Source organism: Schistocerca piceifrons, chromosome 5 (assembly GCF_021461385.2).
Source record: "Schistocerca piceifrons isolate TAMUIC-IGC-003096 chromosome 5, iqSchPice1.1, whole genome shotgun sequence".
Taxonomy (NCBI): Eukaryota; Metazoa; Arthropoda; class Insecta; order Orthoptera; family Acrididae; genus Schistocerca; species Schistocerca piceifrons.
The window spans coordinates 375143334-375163809 of record NC_060142.1 but is presented as its reverse complement, the minus strand read 5'-3'; positions in this window follow the sequence as shown (position 1 = coordinate 375163809).

The following is a 20476-nucleotide window of genomic DNA, read 5'->3' as shown; positions in this document are numbered from 1 at the left end:
TAGGAAACTACTGCAAAAGCAAAGAGAGCTCCACTCCAAGTTTAAACGCAGCCAAAACCTCTCAGACAAACAGAAGCTAAGCGATGTCAAAGTTAGCGTAAGGAGGGCTATGCGTGAAGCGTTCATTGAATTCGAAAGTAAAATTCTATGTACCGACTTGACAGAAAATCCTAGGAAGTTCTGGTCTTACGTTAAATCAGTAAGTGGCTCGAAACAGCATATCCAGACACTACGGGATGATGATGGCATTGAAACAGAGGATGACTCGCGTAAAGCTGAAATACTAAACACCTTTTTCCAAAGCTGTTTCACAGAGGAAGACCGCACTGCAGTTCCTTCTCTAAATCCTCGCACAAACGAAAAAATGGCTGACATCGAAATAAGTGTCCAAGGAATAGAAAAGCAACTGGAATCACTCAATAGAGGAAAGTCCACTGGACCTGATGGGATACCAATTCGATTCTACACAGAGTACGCGAAAGAACTTGCCCCCCTTCTAACAGCCGTGTACCGTAAGTCTCTAGAGGAACGGAGAGTTCCAAATGATTGGAAAAGAGCACTGGTAGTCCCAGTCTTCAAGAAGGGTCGTCGAGCAGATGCGCAAAACTATAGACCTATATCTCTGACGTCGATCTCTTGTAGAATTTTAGAACATGTTTTTTGCTCGCGTATCATGTCATTTCTGGAAACCCAGAATCTACTATGTAGGAATCAACATGGATTCCGGAAACAGCGATCGTGTGAGACCCAACTCGCTTTATTTGTTCATGAGACCCAGAAAATATTAGATACAGGCTCCCAGGTAGATGCTATTTTTCTTGACTTCCGGAAGGCGTTCGATACAGTTCCGCACTGTCGCCTGATAAACAAAGTAAGAGCCTACGGAATATCAGACCAGCTGTGTGGCTGGATTGAAGAGTTTTTAGCAAACAGAACACAGCATGTTGTTATCAATGGAGAGACGTCTACAGACGTTAAAGTAACCTCTGGCGTGCCACAGGGGAGTGTTATGGGACCATTGCTTTTCACAATATATATAAATGACCTAGTAGATAGTGTCGGAAGTTCCATGCGGCTTTTCGCGGATGATGCTGTAGTATACAGAGAAGTTGCAGCATTAGAAAATTGTAGCGAAATGCAGGAAGATCTGCAGCGGATAGGCACTTGGTGCAGGGAGTGGCAGCTGACCCTTAACATAGACAAATGTAATGTATTGCGAATACATAGAAAGAAGGATCCTTTATTGTATGATTATATGATAGCGGAACAAACACTGGTAGCAGTTACTTCTGTAAAATATCTTGGAGTATGCGTGCGGAACGATTTGAAGTGGAATGATCATATAAAATTAATTGTTGGTAAGGCGGGTACCAGGTTGAGATTCATTGGGAGAGTGCTTAGAAAATGTAGTCCATCAACAAAGGAGGTGGCTTACAAAACACTCGTTCGACCTATACTTGAGTATTGCTCATCAGTGTGGGATCCGTACCAGATCGGTCTGACGGAGGAGATAGAGAAGATCCAAAGAAGAGCGGCGCGTTTCGTCACAGGGTTATTTGGTAACCGTGATAGCGTTACGGAGATGTTTAATAAACTCAAGTGGCATACTCTGCAAGAGAGGCGCTCTGCATCGCGGTGTAGCTTGCTCGCCACGTTTCGAGAGGGTGCGTTTCTGGATGAGGTATCGAATATATTGCTTCCCCCTACTTATACCTCCCGAGGAGATCACGAATGTAAAATTAGAGAGATTAGAGCGCGCACGGAGGCTTTCAGACAGTCGTTCTTCCCGCGAACCATACGCGACTGGAACAGGAAAGGGAGGTAATGACAGTGGCACGTAAAGTGCCCTCCGCCACACACTGTTGGGTGGCTTGCGGGGTATCAATGTAGATGTAGATGTAGATGTAGACGAAAAAAAATATTTCTGGGTCTTCGGAGGCTGTAAAATGCAAGGCTTAGTCGTAGAACTAAAACCACAGCCAGACGAGCTTAGTTTATGGCGACATTTATGGAAGCTTTTAGTATACCAGCATTCAACAAACACAATGTACAGGCGAACTTTTCCACAATTTATGGCTACAAGGAAGACAACATATAACACACAATACCTCGCGTATTACTTCATTGTAAGATATAAATTTACGTAAGTTTCTCTAGTACATACACTGTTCGGCAAGAATATCCTGTAGTTGTCAATAGCAGGGCTTAAATACATCAAATGTTCTCGTAGTGAAAACACACACACGCACTGAAGCACACACACTTGCACGCACTTGAAGGTACGAACTATGTACGGACACATAAGATAAGCAGAATATTGCGTCCTAGTTGCAGAATCATATATTCATATGAACCATATAGACTTTTAAATAATAGAACATATCGGTAATGAATATCAAACAAAAATTGATTTTAACATTGGGATAAATTGCTATACAATTAATTTTCGTGTTCCACTTTGTATCAATGCTATTATTAAGTTTCCTTTTGCAGTCCATAAGCTACCTACTTTTTGAGGATTTGATCTTGATATAATTCATTTCTCTCATTTTATCGTTCTTGGATAGCTCGATGTCCTCAGATAGTATACTCGTCCCTATAACACCCAAAGACTCAAAAGCCATACGCCGCAACTTCATGGGAACGGAAAACTTATATTGTGTCCGAATACATACATTATGTTTTATGCAGTACATATGTACTACATCATAGTTACACAGCGACAGACTGGAATTGTATTGGATAGGAGATGGAAAGTAAATTCCTCATCCACATTTTCTCTAGTTACGCTAAACCACTTTAGACAAATGCCGAGATGGTACCTTTCAATTAACCACGGTTGATATCTCATCCCACAACAGTTCTGTGCCCCATCTCTAATGACTTCAGTGTCAGCAGAATGTTAGACTCCAATCTTTCTTCTTCTTTTAATTTTGTTATAATAGTTCAATGAAGAATGAAGAACAGACAAAAGTTCATACAAGACGTTTACTAAAATCTCAGCGAAGAGGAGAATTATAAGCTACATCTCAGTAATTATCAATGAATGAACTGACCTATCAGGCATTATCATTAACTTGGACGGTTCTACTTTCAGTGCATTTTGATCTTAGTAAGTAAAAATAATTACTTCAAGTATGTGAGAACAACAACTGATCGTGTGCGGTTAGTTAAACACGTAAAGTGGGATAGAACGATAACAAAAGCAGCGAAAACGATTATTTCGACGTAGTGCGATGCAAGAAATGACATATTTTCAGTTTTACGTACACGGGTACTTTGTCTGCATAATAATAGACCATAAACATCCCACACATACTCTGTTCTCGTTGCAGATTGTGTCACAGTCTTTTCGCAAGCTGTGTAATACGTAAAATAATTGAATCCCCTTTTCAACATCACTTCTTTCATCAAAGGAAACTACGACAAAGAAGACAAAAGAAAAATTCAATTTATAGGAGACCAGATAATATCAGAATTCTCAAATGAGTTTCTCTTCAAGTAAAAAGCAATTCACAGTTATGAAAAAAGAATCTTTACTGAACGATGCGTCATAATGACAATAGGATCAGGTGAGCAAATCAGTGCGACTTTTTGTAACCAGGAGGCTGTGGAGACAGAGAGAAACGAATAGAACAAAGGTAAGAAAGTTTTTAATTAACAGTTCGTTTTAATACGCTTCGTAATCCCTAATTCGTCTGCAGATCGTTTTTTGAGGCATCTATATTCCTTTTTTAGGTACTCAAAGTATAATAAAGATGCAGTAACAGTTATGGACCTATATCGCAGACGTAAATCTGTTGAACAGTTGTTGAATATGACTTATGCTCACGTATTATGACGTTTTTGGAGAATGAAAATCTCCCCCATACAAAAAACAACAAAGGATTCCGCAGACTGAGGTTTTGCGAAACTCAGCTTGCTCTGTTCATTCGTGAGATCCATAGCGCTGTAGACAACGACGCTGAGGCTGGTGCGGTGTTCCTTGAAATCAGGAAAAGATCTGACGTCGTCTCGCATTTCGATTTAGCGAAAAAAAAGTAAGAGTCTATCAAGTGCGGACCATGTATGCGAGTGAATTCAACAAAATCGACAGCTCTAAAGGTAATTTCAGAAGTACTGTGATAGGACAGTTACTCTTTACAAAATGCATAAATGATCTAGTAGAAAACATCTGAAGTTCCATAAGGCTGTTCGCAGATGATGCCATTGTCGACAAGAAGATAGCAAAGCAGTGGTTTGCAGGAGAACCCGCTGAAGATTGGTAAATGATGCAAGGACTAGCAGTTAACTATGAACGTAAACAAATGCACATACGTTGGAGAAGAAACCTACCACTGTATTACTACACTATTGACGAGAAATTACTGGAAACAGTATCTACCATAAAATACCGAAGAGTAACTATCCGAAGCACATGGAATGATCACCTAAAACAAACAGAAGGAAAGGCAGATGCCCTTATTTCATAGGACGAATCTTAAGGAAATGTAATTGATCCACGAAAGAAGTGGCTTATGAGACACTTGCCCCACCGATTCGTAAGTACTGCTTATCAGTCTGGGACCCTCAACGTATTGGATTGATAGAAGACAGAGACAGGATGCAACGAAGAGCGGCGCGTTTCGTCAGGGGATTGTTTAGTCGGCGCGGGGGTGTTGTGGAGATGCTCAACAAATTCCAGTGGCAAACGCCCCCAGAGAGATGCTGTGCATCGCGGAGAGGTTTACAATTTAAATTCTGAGAGTACGTTCTGGTAAGAGTCTGCAAACATATTACTTTCTCCCATATACATCTCACGAAATGACCACAACGAGAAAATTCTAAAAATTAGAGCTAATAGTGAGGTTTACCGCCATTCGCCATTCACGAATCAAACAAGGAATGAGGGGATCAGATTGTGATAAGAAGTACCCTCGTTCGCACACTATCAGGTGGCTTGCGGAGTATTGATGAAGATGTAGATGTAGATGTAAGGTTAGAAAACACAAATCACAGGTCTCTTAGTTGTCTGACCCCGAATTTAACAATCATACAACCGCTCGCTCGACGAAAGAGCTTTACCTAGGAATTGCAAAGTTTCACAGTTCACCCCAAAACACAAGAAAATAAATAAAAATAATCTACTGAATTATACACATCAATTTGCAGTAACATTTTGGAACAAATACTGTGTTGGAACATTATGAAATATCTGAAAGAAAACGATCTTTTGACACATAGTCAGCACGGATGCAGAAGATATCATTCTTGCGAAACACAACTGGCCCTTTACACACACGAAGTAATGAATACTATCGACATTTCTAGAAGGCTTTTGACACTGTTTCTCGCACGAGTCTACTAATGAAATTGCTTGCTAATGGATTAGCCTTTGCGACTGGATTCGTGATTTACTCTTAGAAATGACATACTTCGTGGAACTGATGGGATGTCATCGAGTGAAACGCAAGAGCTTTGGCGTTACCCAAGGGAGTGTTAGTGTCATATACCTTCCAGTGCCTTTTCATTAACAAGGGGCAATGCAACACATTTTCTCTCGGCCAGTTTAGATCGAAGAAATTCGGAATTTGTTATGGCACTTGGTGGAATATTCCGGATCAGCACCTATAGTTTCATGAAGTTCCGACAGGTAGCGGCGCTATAAGTAGCCTTCAAAATAGCATCTCTGACGTAGGTGCGTTCCAAGCAGAGAGCTGTCATAGTGTTTCCTTTGCTGGAAATCAGACAGTTGCCGGTATTCACTGGCGCTTTGAGAATGACCTCGGAGACTTGGCAGTGAACAAAAGCACTGTGAGTCGTTAGGCGAGGCGTCTGTCATCACTGCAACGAAGTCTCGCGAACTTGTCCGATGTCTCGCTTACCGGGTGGCCGCACACAACTGTGACACCTGCAGTGTTGGAACGTGCGGACACGCTCATTCTAAGTGATCGTCCGATGACAAACAAACACCTCACTGCTCCACTGGTCTCTGAAGGCGTTATTTCGTCCGATGTTCTCCCTTACGTTGCAACGATCAACTCTGAAATGTATAGTGATACTCTCACGAAATTGAAGAAACGCTTTCATCGAGTTCATCGCCACAAAAATGCAAACTAACTTCTCATTCTCCACGTCAACGCAAGGCCTCACACAACTATGCGCATCCGAGAGGAGCTCACAAAATCTCATTGGAATGTTCTTTCTCATCCTACCTACAGCCTGGATCTCGGAACTTCCGACTTCCATCTGTTTGGCCCAGTGAAGAATGCACTCTGGGAGAAACAGTATGTGGATGAAGAGGAGCTCATTGATGCAGCAAGACGTTGGCTCCGACGTCGACAAGTAGAGTGGTACCATGCTGTCACACAGGGCCTCCCATCAAGATGGCGAAAGACCGTCTCATTCAAAGGAGATAATGTTGAAAAACAGAATCATGTACCCAAAAGAATGGAAATAATATGGCGTATTGCAATCTTGATAAATCACCTGCTTTCAGAGAAAACTGTGCTGGATTGCTTAGTGAACGCGCTTCTTACCGTATGTAAACGATTTGGGAAACAAGACGGACAGCCGTCATAAACTGCTTGCAGATGATCCTGTCGTTTATTGTCTTGCAAAGTCGTCAGAACACAACTACGAATTACAAAATGATGTAGACGACATATCTGGGTGGCGCGCAAAATATCAGTTGACACTGAAAACTAAACACCGCGGGAGCTCCTCCACATGAGTTCTAGAAAGAATGCGTTAAATTTCTGTTACACGACAAATGATACAAATTTAAACGTTGCCTATTCAGCTACACACTTAGGGATCAGATTATGAACAATGTCAACTGCAAACATCGCATAGGAAATGTCATGGGGAAGGCGAGCCAAACACTTAGTTTTGTTCGCATAACAGAAGATGCGACAGGTCTCCTTATGAGGCTAACTGCACAAAGATCGTTAGGAACTTAGATTTCGGCTCTTCTAACGCCCGTCAATCGGAACAGATGACTGGGTCATAGGCAACAGACAATGCATATATATATATATATATATATATATATATATATATATATTTTTTGTCATCAGTCTACTGACTGATTTGATGCGGCCCGCCACGAATTCCTTTCTTGTGCTAACCTCTTCATCTCAGAGTAGCACTTGCAACCTACGTCCTCAATTATTTGCTTGACGTATTCCAATCTTTGTCTTCCTCTACAGTTTTTGCCCTCTACAGCTCCCACTAGTACCATGGAAGTCATTCCCTTATGTCCTAGCAGATGTCCTATCATCCTGTCCCTTCTCCTTATCAGTGTTTTCCACATATTCCTTTCCTCTCCGATTCTGCGTAGAACCTCCTCATTCCTTACCTTATCAGTCCACCTAATTTTCAACATTCGTCTATAGCACCACATCTCAAATGCTTCGATTCTCTTCTGTTCCGGTTTTCCCACAGTCCATGTTTCACTACCATACAATGCTGTACTCCAGACGTACATCCTCAGAAATTTCTTCCTCAAATTAAGGCCGGTAATTGATATTAGTAGACTTCTCTTGCCCAGAAATGCCTTTTTTGCCATAGCGAGTCTGCTTTTGATGTCCTCCTTGTTCCGTCCGTCATTGGTTATTTTACTGCCTAGGTAGCAGAATTCCTTAACTTCGTGACCATCAATCCTGATGTTAAGTTTCTCGTTGTTCTCATTTCTACTACTTCTCTTTACCTTCGTCTTTCTCCGTTTTACTCTCAAACCACACTGTGTACTCATTAGACTGTTCATTCCGTTCAGCAGATCATTTAATTCTTCTTCACTTTCACTCAGGATAGCAATACCATCAGCGAATCGTATCATTGACATCCTTTCACCTTGTATTTTAATTCCACTCCTGAACTTTTCTTTTATTTCCATCATTGCTTCCTCGATGTACAGATTGAAGAGTAGGGGCGAAAGGCTACAGCCTTGTCTTACACCCTTCTTAATACGAGCACTTCGTTCTTGATCGTCCACTCTTATTATTCCCTCTTGGTTGTTGTACATATTGTATATGACCCGTCTCTCCCTATAGCTGACCCCTACTTCTTTCAGTTTCTCGAACAGCTTGCACCATTTTATATTGTCGAACGCTTTTTACAGGTCGACAAATCCTATGAAAGTGTCCTGATTTTTCTTTAGTTTTGCTTCCATTATTAGTCGTAACGTCAGAATTGCCTCTCTCGCCCCTTTACTTTTCCTAAAGCCAAACTGATCGTCACCTAGCGCATTCTCAATTTTCTTTTCCATTCTTCTGTATATTATTCTTGTAAGCAGCTTCGATGCATGTGCTGTTAAGCTGATTGTGCGATAATTCTCGCACTTGTCAGCTCTTGCCGTCTTCGGAATTGTGTGGATGATGCTTTTCCGAAAATCAGATGGTATGTCGCCAGACTCATATATCCTACACACCAACGTGAATAATCGTTTTGTTGCCACTTCCCCAAATGATTTTAGAAATTCTGATGGAATGTTATCTATCCCTTCTGCCTTATCTGACCGTAAGTCCTCCAAAGCTCTTTTAAATCCCGATTCTAATACTGGACCCCTATCTCTTCTAAATCGACTCCTGTTTCTTCATCTATCACATCAGACAAATCTTCACCCTCATAGAGGCTTTCAATGTATTCTTTCCACCTATCTGCTTTCTCCTCTGCATTTAACAGTGGAATTCCCGTTGCACTCTTAATTTTACCACCGTTGCTTTTAATGTCACCAAAGGTTGTTTTGACTTTCCTGTATGTTGAGTCTGTCCTTCCGACAATCATATCTTTTTCGATGTCTTCACATTTTTCCTGCAGTCAATTCGTCTTAGCTTCCCTGCACTTCCTATTTATTTCATTCCTCAGCGACTTGTATTTCTGTATTCCTGATTTTCCCGGAACATGTTTGTACTTCCTCCTTTCATCAATCAACTGAAGCATTTCTTCTGTTACCCATGGTTTCTTCGCAGCCACCTTCTTTGTACCTATGTTTTCCTTCCCAACTTCTGTGATGACCCTTTTTAGAGATGTCCATTCCTCTTCAACTGTACTGCCTACTGCGCTATTCCTTATTGCTGTATCCATAGCGTTAGAGAACTTCAAACGTATCTCGTCATTCCTTAGTACTTCCGTATCCCACTTCTTTGCGTATTGATTCCTCCTGACTAATGTCTTGAACTTCAGCCTACTCTTCATCACTACTATATTGTGATCTGAGTCTATATCTGCTCCTGGGTACGCCTTACAATCCAGTATCTGATTTCGGAATCTCTGTCTGACCATGATGTAATCTAATTGAAATCTTCCCGTATCTCCCGGCCTTTTCCTAGTATACCTCCTCCTCTTGTGATTCTTGAACAGGGTATTCGCTATTACTAGTTGAAACTTGTTACAGAACTCAATTAGTCTTTCTCCTCTTTCATTCCTTGTCCCAAGCCCATATTCTCCTGTAACCTTTTCTTCTACTCCTTCCCCTACAACTGCATTCCAGTCGCCCATGACTATTAGATTTTCGTCCCCCTTTACATACTGCATTGCCTTTTCAATATCCTCATACACTTTCTCTATCTGTTCATCTTCAGCTTGCGACGTCGGCATGTATACCTGAACTATCGTTGTCGGTGTTGGTCTGCTGTCGATTCTGATTAGAACAACCCGATCACTGAACTGTTCACAGTAACACACCCTCTGCCGTACCTTCCTATTCATAACGAATCCTACACCTGTTATACCATTTTCTGCTGCTGTTGATATTACCCGATACTCATCTGACCAGAAATCCTTGTCTTCCTTCCACTTCACTTCACTGACCCCTACCATACCTAAATTGAGCCTTTGCATTTCCCTTTTCAGATTTTCTAGTTTCTTTACCACGTTCAAGCTTCTGACATTCCACGCCCCGACTCGTAGAACGTTATCCTTTCGTTGATTATTCAATCTTTTTCTCATGCTAACCTCCACCTTGGCAGTCCCCTCTCGGAGATCCGAATGGGGGACTATTCCGGAGTCTTTTGCCAATGGAGAGATCATCATGACACTTCTTCAATTACAGGCCACATGTCCTGTGGATACACGTTAGGTGTCTTTAATGCAGTGGTTTCCATTGCCTTCTGCATCCTCATGTCGTTGATCATTGCTCATTCTTCCGCCTTTAGGGGCAATTTCCCACCCCTAGGACAAGACAGTGCCCTGAACCTCTATCCGCTCCTCCGCCCTCTTTGACAAGGCCGTTGGCAGAATGAGGCTGACTTCTTATACCGGAAGTCTTCGGCCCCAATGCTGATTATTTATCAAAATTTAGGCAGTGGCGGGATCGAACCCGGGACCGAAGACATTCTGATTATGAATCAAAGACGCTACCCCTAGACCACCTCCGTATAAGCATATTAATCCCGCAGAATTCGTACACTCCGAGCCAGGTGGCGCAGTGGTTAGCACACTGGACTCGCTTTCGGGAGGACGACGGTTCAATCCCGAGTCCGGCCATCCTGATTAAGGTTTTCCGTGATTTCCCTAAATCGCTCCAGGCAAATGTCCGGATGGTTCCTTTGAAAGGGCACGGCCGACTTCCTTCCCCATCCTTCCCTAATCCGATGAGATCGATGACCTCGCTGTTTGGTCTCTTCCCCCAAACAACCCAACCCAATTCCTACACCCCGTCGTCTCTCAGAGACATGACAAGTATCAAACGACGCCTCGCGTCGTAGGAAGCGCAGGCGTACCTTTTGTTTCTAACAAAAGTTTTTCACCATAATGTCATCATTTCTTCTACACATTTCTCGCAAACGTTTTGAAACGCCCTTTGTACAGGGATATGAAAAACGAATCTTCAAGAGATGCATGACATTCATAGGTGCTAATCGCACGATTACGTCATTAACTGACGTTACTGTGGACATGACAGCAGCCCCATCCGTTACTCGTCCGGGATCACAGCGACTGAGACCTCATCAAGCAATCCCAGCTGCCGGCAGCAGCAGCAGTGACTGCTGTCCAGCCGTCCGCGACGTCGCACAGGCAGGGGTGCGCCGCGCCAACCCCCGCGCTGAATTATGCAGGTATTCCGCGGACTTGATCTCCGCCGTGTGGGCGGCGGGCGGGCACCTGTGGCGCCTCTGCCGCCCCGCAGGCAGCTCGGCTCGCCGCTGATCGTCGCCTGGTTCCCAGAACTCCGCTCTCTCATTCTCTTTTGACGTCTACAGCTCGGAAAAGTGTTTTACTGTTTCAGTCATCATAGTCCGACATTTTGAAGTTCCACAGGTACGACATTCCTCCTCCTGACAGGCCAGTTACTAATTCCATCCAAACTATATGTGATTTCAACGGATGAAAATACTTCTTCAAATGAGACTGTCGTGGTTGTAGAATTATCCTATTCGTAATAGTAAGAATTCTGAAAAACCATAAAAATAAGTCACATAAAATAAAAAATTAACTTACCACAATTTCACTGAGAATTTTGTTGTCCAGGGGTATGACCAGTTCATGTAAGACAGTTGGTATCCAAATTTTTCAACGCCGTTGGTGAATAAATTGTGTCCATTACTTCAGTTATTTCATTTTTTGCTTTTATTCTTGATTATAACTTTGATGGTGTTGCTCGTACCGTCATATGGGAGAGTTGGGAACACATAATGTTCCCAGGAACATTGTCGAACATGATCGTTTTGGTGGTGCAGTTGTTATGGTGTGGCGAGCATAACAATCCATGACCGTACTGACCTCCAAATCTCGAATACGCAACACTCACCAGTCAACGTTTATTGTCGCACTCTTCTTCTTCCCCGTGAGCGTCTTTTCAGAACCACATTCGACCCTGTCTTAATTTTTATGGATAACAATGTACGACCGCATCGAACTGCGCATGTAGAGAAACTCTTGGAACGAGAGGATATTCCGTGAATGGGCTAACCTGCCCGTTACGCCGCCTTAAATCCCACTGAGCAGGGGTGGATGCGTTGTGGAAAGATATCGCAGCACATCGACATGCACCAACGGCCAACGACCGTCCAGCAGTTAGGCGAGCTGGTCAAGGAGTGGAAAGTCCTGCCAGAAGGAGTCCTTACCAGCCTTGTGGCCAGCAAGGGAGTACGTTGCAGAGTATGCACTGCTGTTAGTGGTAATCACACATCCTATTACGTTCATACGAAGTGACATCTTTTTTAACGTCTAGGGGACTATCATGAATCCCTGTACTGTCTTTCAGTAAATGTGTCTTTTGTTCCGAATGAGGTGGTGCAGTAACACTGCATTTAACACTGGACTCACGTTCAGGAGGACGCCTCCGTCGACACGATTTAGGTTATCCGTCATTTCCCTAAATCTCTCCAGGAAATGCCGGTATGCTTCTTTTTTCACGATTTTCCTCTCCCTTTCGTAAAAAAACAAGAATTCGAATTTATGCTCTGTCGCTAATAATCTCGGTGTCGACGAGACGTTAAATCCTTTCTTTTTCATGCGAAAATTACTTTCGTTCTTAAGTTCTGTACTCCGTTGTAGTTTTGTAATAATACAGACATTTTAAAAACGATTTGTTAAACAAATGCATTAAAAACTGTTATAATTATTACATTGTAGTCCTAATGACATCTACATTTATTGGGAATGTTATCTCTGAACGAGACGATGCTCACATAGGATCAGCACAAAATTATAAAATATGGATTTATTCTCGTATGCATCACAAGACATTACGAAATCTTACCAACGAAAAGATTCTCCTTGTAGTAATCCAGAGGAACCCCATGGAATTGTTCATTCCTTACAAATTCATAGTCTTTGTTTTGTGAAACAAGAAACTCCATCAGTCCGCTGGAACCTGAGAAAAATTCACGAGAGTAAATTACAAAACTCAAACAGGTTCCGCTGTTATAGAAACGAGACGTAATAAGCCATAAAGAAAATCAATTTATATCGAAAATCCGTGACCGAGATTGTTCAGCCAATGGTATAAATAACAGGCATACTGATCCAATATCCACTTTCCGTACGCTAAACCTACTATGTACGAATTCACGGAGAGAGCTGTCATATTTCAGTAGTCATGAAAGGTTATGAGAGTTGAAGCGTTCTTCACGCTCTGTAAATTTAATATGGAGTTCATATCCTGTACCGTTTGTAGTTCCTCTTAGTTGCGCTGTGACTGACATTCTTGGACCATTTACTTCTAATTTATTTAATGCATTTTTGAAATAGCTTCTGCAGACATCCTTTTAAAAATCTGCTATTTTTCAGAACAGGACCAACTACAAAACCAATAAATCAACAACGTAGGGTCATAGGATCTAAATATTGACCACAAATATGTCAACAAATCCTTTAAAATTCAGCTACTTATTATTTACGAAAAGCTGACTTCAAATACAATAGCCTCAGTTTAAATATTGTGTAAGCCGCTCCATTTCTGTTTCATGAAAAAGAGATACAGAGTAACGTAACTTTTATGTATTTTGGTAATAAATTCTGTTAGAAAGTAACCAAAACGGTAGTATTTTGCTACTTTGCTTTTCTTCAACGGAAATAGTTTCATTTTACAATCGATACAATAATTATGTTGTCCTCCGACTGTTTCTGATAAGATGATCATACCGTACTCATATAGTTTTGCAAACACTACTGACCACTAGGTCGTGTTTCCTTGTGGTGAATTAAATTGCGTGAAGCTAAATTATGAATTTTAATCTTCCGCGGGTAATTAATCTGTAATCTTCTTCGGGTAACTAAATCCGAACACGGAACAAAATACTTAAATTTTATCCAATCATATTCTGTGTAACAAAATACTGTTTGGGGAAATCAGCTCACACCGGCAGCAACGTTCAAGCTCATATTTACTGACAAAAGAAAATATGTTTAGAGTGATGAGGAGGCGAACATATGAGTCTCTGAATTTATTAAATTGGTTTTCCACAAGTGTGACTTATCTCAGTTTGCAAAATATATTTCTAGACCAATCCACATATTTTTATAGACCTTCCACCCTACAAATGTACGAGGAGGACCCAAAAGAAAGCGGATTGTTCTCATAAAAAATTTATTGATGAACCTGTTTACCAAATTATTTCAGTCACCTTCAAAATACTCTCCATTACATGCGATGCACTTGTCAAGTCTCTTTTCCCACTGTTGGAAGCATGTTTGGAACTCTTCAAGTTTGCTATTGTCCAGTGCCCTTTGCGAAGCTGTTTTTACTGCCCCCACATCGTCATAATGCTCCCCTTTTAACGTTTCTTTCATTCGTGGAAATAGGAAAAAGTCGCACGGAGCTAGGTCCGCCGAATACGGAGCGTGAGGAACGACAGACCACCTCTGAGATGCCAAATAGTGGGTCACTCGTAAGGCCGTGTGTGCTGGAGCGTTGTCGTGATGCAGAAACCAGTCATCTGATCGCCAAAGTTCCGGGCGTTTCCTCCTCACATCCTCTCGCAGACGCCATAAAACATCCAAGTAAAAGTGCTGGTTAACAGTCTGGCCAGGTGGTAAGAATTCCCGATGCACAATTCCACGAACATCAAAAAAGACAATGATCATCGTCTTCACATTTGACTTCACTTGCCTTGCTTTTTTTGGTCTGGAAGAGTTGGGAGTCCTCCACTGGCTTGACGCTTCCTTGGTTTCTGGGTCATACCCGTAACACCAACTCTCATCCCCTGTAATGACTTTGTTCAAGAAGTTTGGATCACGTGCAATCTCTGTTTTCAAGACCTGACACACATTCATGCGGATGGTTTTTTTGCTCCTGCGTGAGAAGGCGCGGAACAAATTTAGCAGCAACACGTGTCATGTGCAAATCACTCAAAATCCGCTGCCACGAGCTCCAACTGATTCCTGTCTCTGCTGAAATTTGGTCGATCGTTTGGCGACGATCCTCGTTGATCTTTTGGCGGACCTTCTCAATGTTCTCCTCATTCGCGATGTTGAAAGCGCCCACACCACTCGAAAACCTGTGTGCGACTCATAGCGTCCTCCTGGAGAGCTTCCTGAAGCATTTGGTGTGTCTCCGTTTTTTAAAGCAGGAAACAAAATTTCACACACACTCTTAGTTCTTTTAAAGTTGCCATAATGACTTCGCAGAGGTAACCCGCCAGCAGCCAGAGAAAAACAATACCACACTTGCACGTTCAGCTCTACACTGACGCCGTCTGCACAGCTGTTTCATGAAGGTCTCTTCTAAAACACCATCTAGCGTGAGAACCCTGCACTACGTCTGCGACTGGCAGAGCCCTCGGAGTCCGGTTTCTTTTGGGTCCCCCCTCGTATGTGGAATGGATGTACGTACTATTCACATTATCTGTAATCTGCTTTGTAAAACAGATTTCTTTTGCTTATTATATAGAAGATGTCAATTGCCATTTTAAGAATAGATCGACTGTCACAGAAAAAACTGCAAAGATTCTCTTGTTGGCTACTTAACTTTATTACTTCAATAATTTATTGTGTTTTATTGTTTCCGCATGTGAAGTGGCTACGCGAAGGATTCTAATAATCTTAAATGCAGCCTGCTTATCATACTAATCGATATTTTAGAAAAAAAACATTTTGTTGCATAGGGAATTCATGAAAACTTTAATAGTTGCAAAAGCACGTAGCACGGAAAGAACACTGCATTTACCGAAATGTTCACGAAACAGAGTGGAATACAAGAGCAGATGTACTCTATAGCCACTAAAATATCGAAGAGAATAGTAATATCTAGTGTCTACAAATTTAAACAAATGTTTATAGGTACAATGTTCCTGTGTAACTTAAGAATATCAAATGACCGCCTCACGGTTTCCACTGTAGAAGGTGTGAAGGTTGTATGCCCACTTAAGCTTGTGAAAGTGATTTCAGAAACTTTGTATGCTTCCAGGAATTCTAAAAATGGAAATATACTGTAGTCTTTGTATAGCAAAAAAAGTCATAAGTAAATAAGAAAATCGTAAAATGCACTATCCTCCATCTGACTTTTTACATCCCTCTCTCGAAGGCAGCTGCCTTTTAGCAGAATGGCATACAACTGTGCCAGAAGTAATCAACTGGTTCGGTACTTCATGAACGACTTTACTCAGTACATTAGTAAATGATTTGCCGGAAAGCAATATTTCAGACAGGAATGAATCCTTAATACCAAGGTAGTTGATTCAAGCATCTTACACGATTTCCATTTTTAGTTATTCTCCTATTAAAAAAGCACTTAGTTAATTGAGTGAAAATCCGTGTACTAAGTAGACAGACGCGCGAAGAGAAATCAGAGTCACTGACCCAGAACACCCAGTTTTCACGGTATATGTTCGTAGTATGGCGCCACGCCCCACAAACGATTACCCATAATGTTACCGTTTCAACGACGGTGGGAGAAACAGTATAACAGCTGCATATCCAACTGATCAAAAATAATCACAACAGTGGAAATATTGCTAGGAGTAGAAAGATTTCAATCTCAGTTAGATACGTGGAAGCGCGAGAAGGCTGTTTGTGGAAAACCGAACACGAAATAATTGCAATAAAGAGCAGAAGAACCTACAGACTTGCCGACGCTTGGTGTAGGGTCAAGCCGCAGGCTTCGTGTCATAGAGAATCATAACTTGTTGTACTAACACGGAAGGAAGGTCAATTATGTTACTGAAAACAGCCAGGATAGGTAAAGCTCTAGGAGTATGCGTCCAAAGCGGTTTAAGGTGGACGGAAAACAGAAAATTAGTTATCGGAGGCGGAGATCCAAGACTGGTTCACTGCAACGATTCTAAGGAAACGGAATCAAAACACTGAGGAGGTAGCTTACAAAACTCTCGTTCCGCTGATTTTAGATTATCTTCCTTGTGAGACCCTTACAAGGTAGTAGTAGCACGAGAGGTACAAAAGATCTAGAGATGAATTTCGTGTTTTGTCACGAGTTAGTTTCGTAACTGTGCTAACGTTACGGAGATGCTCATAGAATCCAGAATCAGACAAAATGTTCAAATGTGTGTGAATTTCTAAGGGACCAAACTGCTGATGTCACCGGTCCCTAGAATTACTCACTACTTAAACTAACTTATGCTAAGAACAACACACATACACATCCATGCCCGACGGAAGAGTGGAATCTCCGGCGGGAGGGGCCGCGCAATCCGTTTCATGGCGCCTCAAACCGCGCGGCCACTCCACGCGGCAAGCACACAAAGGAAGAGTGGTTTTGTGCTTCAGTGTTATACTAAGCTACAATTATGACAGCGTGCCTGAGCAGAAATAAAGTTCTGAAAAAGTGGACTAAAATCATTTTGCGGTAGATGATAACATGATAAACATCTACGACGTGCCTGAAGGTTCAGTTATTTCACCCGAAATCGTTAACACTTTGAATCGAAATGAGTGCCATAGAATATAACTGTAAATAAAATCGAGTATTCGTGGAAATCGCCTCGGCTGATAACCTGCTAATGTGTGCGACCCCATAATGAACATAAGAAACTAATGTGGGTAATCCTTTCTCCTGTCCATATTCGTTTAGCGGTAAGCGGATGCTGCTCTAGTCCTGTCGGACAGCAGTAGCAGTGTCGGCCATATTTTCTTCACAATACGCGCGGATCGCGTAGTGCGTAGTTCGGCTTAAGGCTGGAGCTTACGTTCTCGACGAAGCACCAAATCTCCGGACGGAAATAGAAAAAAATGTCGGGTGGAGGTGGTGGGTGGTCGGGGGAGGGGGGGGGGCAGAGAAGGACCTGGCCAGCACAGGGCAGCCCGCGCGGCGCTACTTCATTTGCTTATCATGAAAATGCATGAGCATAAGCCCGCTGCTGCCTGCCGCCGACCGCCAACCTCACCGGGCTTTTGTTAAAAAAATGGATGGGAAAGAAAAAAATTGTGAAATCCGGGTGAGTTGGCGGCAAGAACTGGCCACAGCCAGCACTACAATATAGTCCAGCGGCTCAAGCTGGCCTACCGTACGCCCCTTCAGTGGAATCCCCATACATGGCCATTAGTTTTATCTTGTTGACCACTAGCCAAAGTTTATACACAAGCTTATCATAACTAAGAACCTTCAACATCGCAGCGCGTCAGCAATCGTTGGTTAATGTATTAAAAAACTAAAAACCCGCCTCGATTGCGAAAAAAGCACCTAGTGTTAACCCAGGTTTCGGCGTAGATAACTACAACTTCTTCAGAACAACAATAAAACCCACAAGTGCCTAAGAAGACCTTTCACATTGATTAAAAGAACACCATAGCTATAGGTGCTTTTTTTGCAGTCGAGGCGGGTTTTTAGTTTTTTAATACATTATCATAACTAAGTGAAGCGATTTCATAAATTCACTGTAGCTACATTGACATATTGTCACAAAACTAAACACACATATAGAAACCTCAAAAAGCATTGCATTGTCGCAGCCGCACTCCATATTTCTGCCACGAGATCGCAACAGTGAGCAGTTAGGCAAGATGACAGCAGGTGGCGAGAAAGCGAACGTTGTGCTTGAAAGGGCACAGTGAACAGGCACAATGAGCGAATCATGGGGACAGAGAATCCACACGCCTCGTGCACCATGTTCGAGATTCATCAAAATTTAACGTGTTCTCTGCACCCTAATAGTTTAAAATTTTCGCTTCCTTTTTCATCTGCAAAAAGACAGTTACAGGACATGCTGGAAAATTGGCTCATGCTCCAACTGGACACCGACAGCGTGGACTTCATCAACCAGTAGGATGGTGTTCCACCACCCTTCCATCATGTTCTTCGTGAATTCTGAAACAGGAAATTGAGAAATCGATGGATCGATCGTGGTGTGAGTGATGATCACCAATTCATGTACTCTCCCGATAAAACCCAATGCGATTTTTTTGTATGGGGTTTTGAGAAAGTTTCAGTGTTTATATCTCTTCCGCTAATCAACTCACCAGAATTGCGAGCTCGCAGTGCTTTGAGCAGATTGATAGGGTCATGATGCGCCGAAATGTGGGAAGAACTTTATTATCGACTTGATATCTGCATTGTCAGGAGGGAGCCACATAGGGGCACCTGTAATATGTCAAAAAAATTTTGAATTTTTCTATGTGTGTGAAGAGCCCTGTGAAAATGTGTTAAATAATACAGCTACAGCGAATCTGTGAAATCCCTTTAGCCATTTTTAATAACCACGGCTGGTCATTGGTCAGTAAGATAGAAATAACCTCGAAAAACGAAGCTGCGACCATGAGACGTGTTGATGGTCTTAGTTCTTTGCTACATGTTGGTTCTTCAATGCTACGTATTTTTCGCTAGGATGACATGATTTATCGACTAGAAGAGGAGGAAGTCAGTAGGTGCCACAACAGGAGAATGCAGGATAATAGGCAGAATTTTATGGCCCAAAGGAGCAGTGTGTAACACCGAGTCCTGTGCAGAATGAGCTGGGGCGTTGAGTACTGAAAACATCTCCTAGGACAGCTCTCCACAACGCTTCGTCCTCACAGCCTTCCATAACCTCTTCAGGAGACTTCGACATTACGATCCTGTGACAATTTGCCCCTAACGAGCGTAACCCAGGAATTCTAGAAAGGTAAATATGCTGTAGTCTGTGTATAGAAAGAATGTCATGAAAAAACAAAAAAAATTCGTCAAATGTACTATTCGGTATTTGACTAATTATTTATTTTCGTCTCTCTAAGGCAGCTGCCTTTCAGCAGAATCGCATACAACTGTTGCAGAAGTAATCAATAGGTCCAGCACTTCATAAACGACTTTACTCAGTATATTAGTAAATAATTTGGCGGAAAGCAGCATTTCAGACAGAAATGAATCCTTAATAGCAAGGTAGTTGATTCGAGCAGCACTCAGCTTACACGATTTACGTTTTCAGTTATTCTAATATTGAAAAGGCACTTAGTTAATTGAGTGGAAATCTCCAAGTAGTACGTAGACAGACACGAGGACAGAAATCAAAGCCACTGAACCAAAACTCCCAATTTTCACGGTACATTCTCACACTATGGCGCCACAGCGCACACAGGATTATCCATAATGTTGCCGGTTTAGCGACCGTCGGAAAAACAGTATAGAGAAACAGTACAGTAGCTGCAGACCTAACTGACAAAAAATAATCATAACAGTGGAAATTTTGCTAAGAGTAGAAGGATTTCAAGCTTCAAGTGGAAGCTCCACGAGGATGATTGTGGAAATCCGAACGCGAAATAATTGCAACGAACAGCAGAAGGACATACAGAAGGTCGACGTATGGTGTAGGATCAAGCCGCAGACATCGTGTCGTAAAGAAACGTAACTTGTTTCCCTTACATAGGCGGAAAGGTTCATTATGTTGATTGAGTACCCTGTGGCGATGAATTACTGAAAACAGCCAGGACAGAGAAATCTTAATGCATGCAAAGCGATTTAAGGTGGACCGAAAACATATAATTAGTTATCGGACAGCTAATATTTAACCCAGTTATTTAGTTTCTTAGGTGATGTGAATAAGTGATTTTAGTACGTGCCACAGTAAGCATTCTCAAGGTCCGCCTTAGCGACAGGTGGGGCTATGACGCATACGGCAGGTCACAT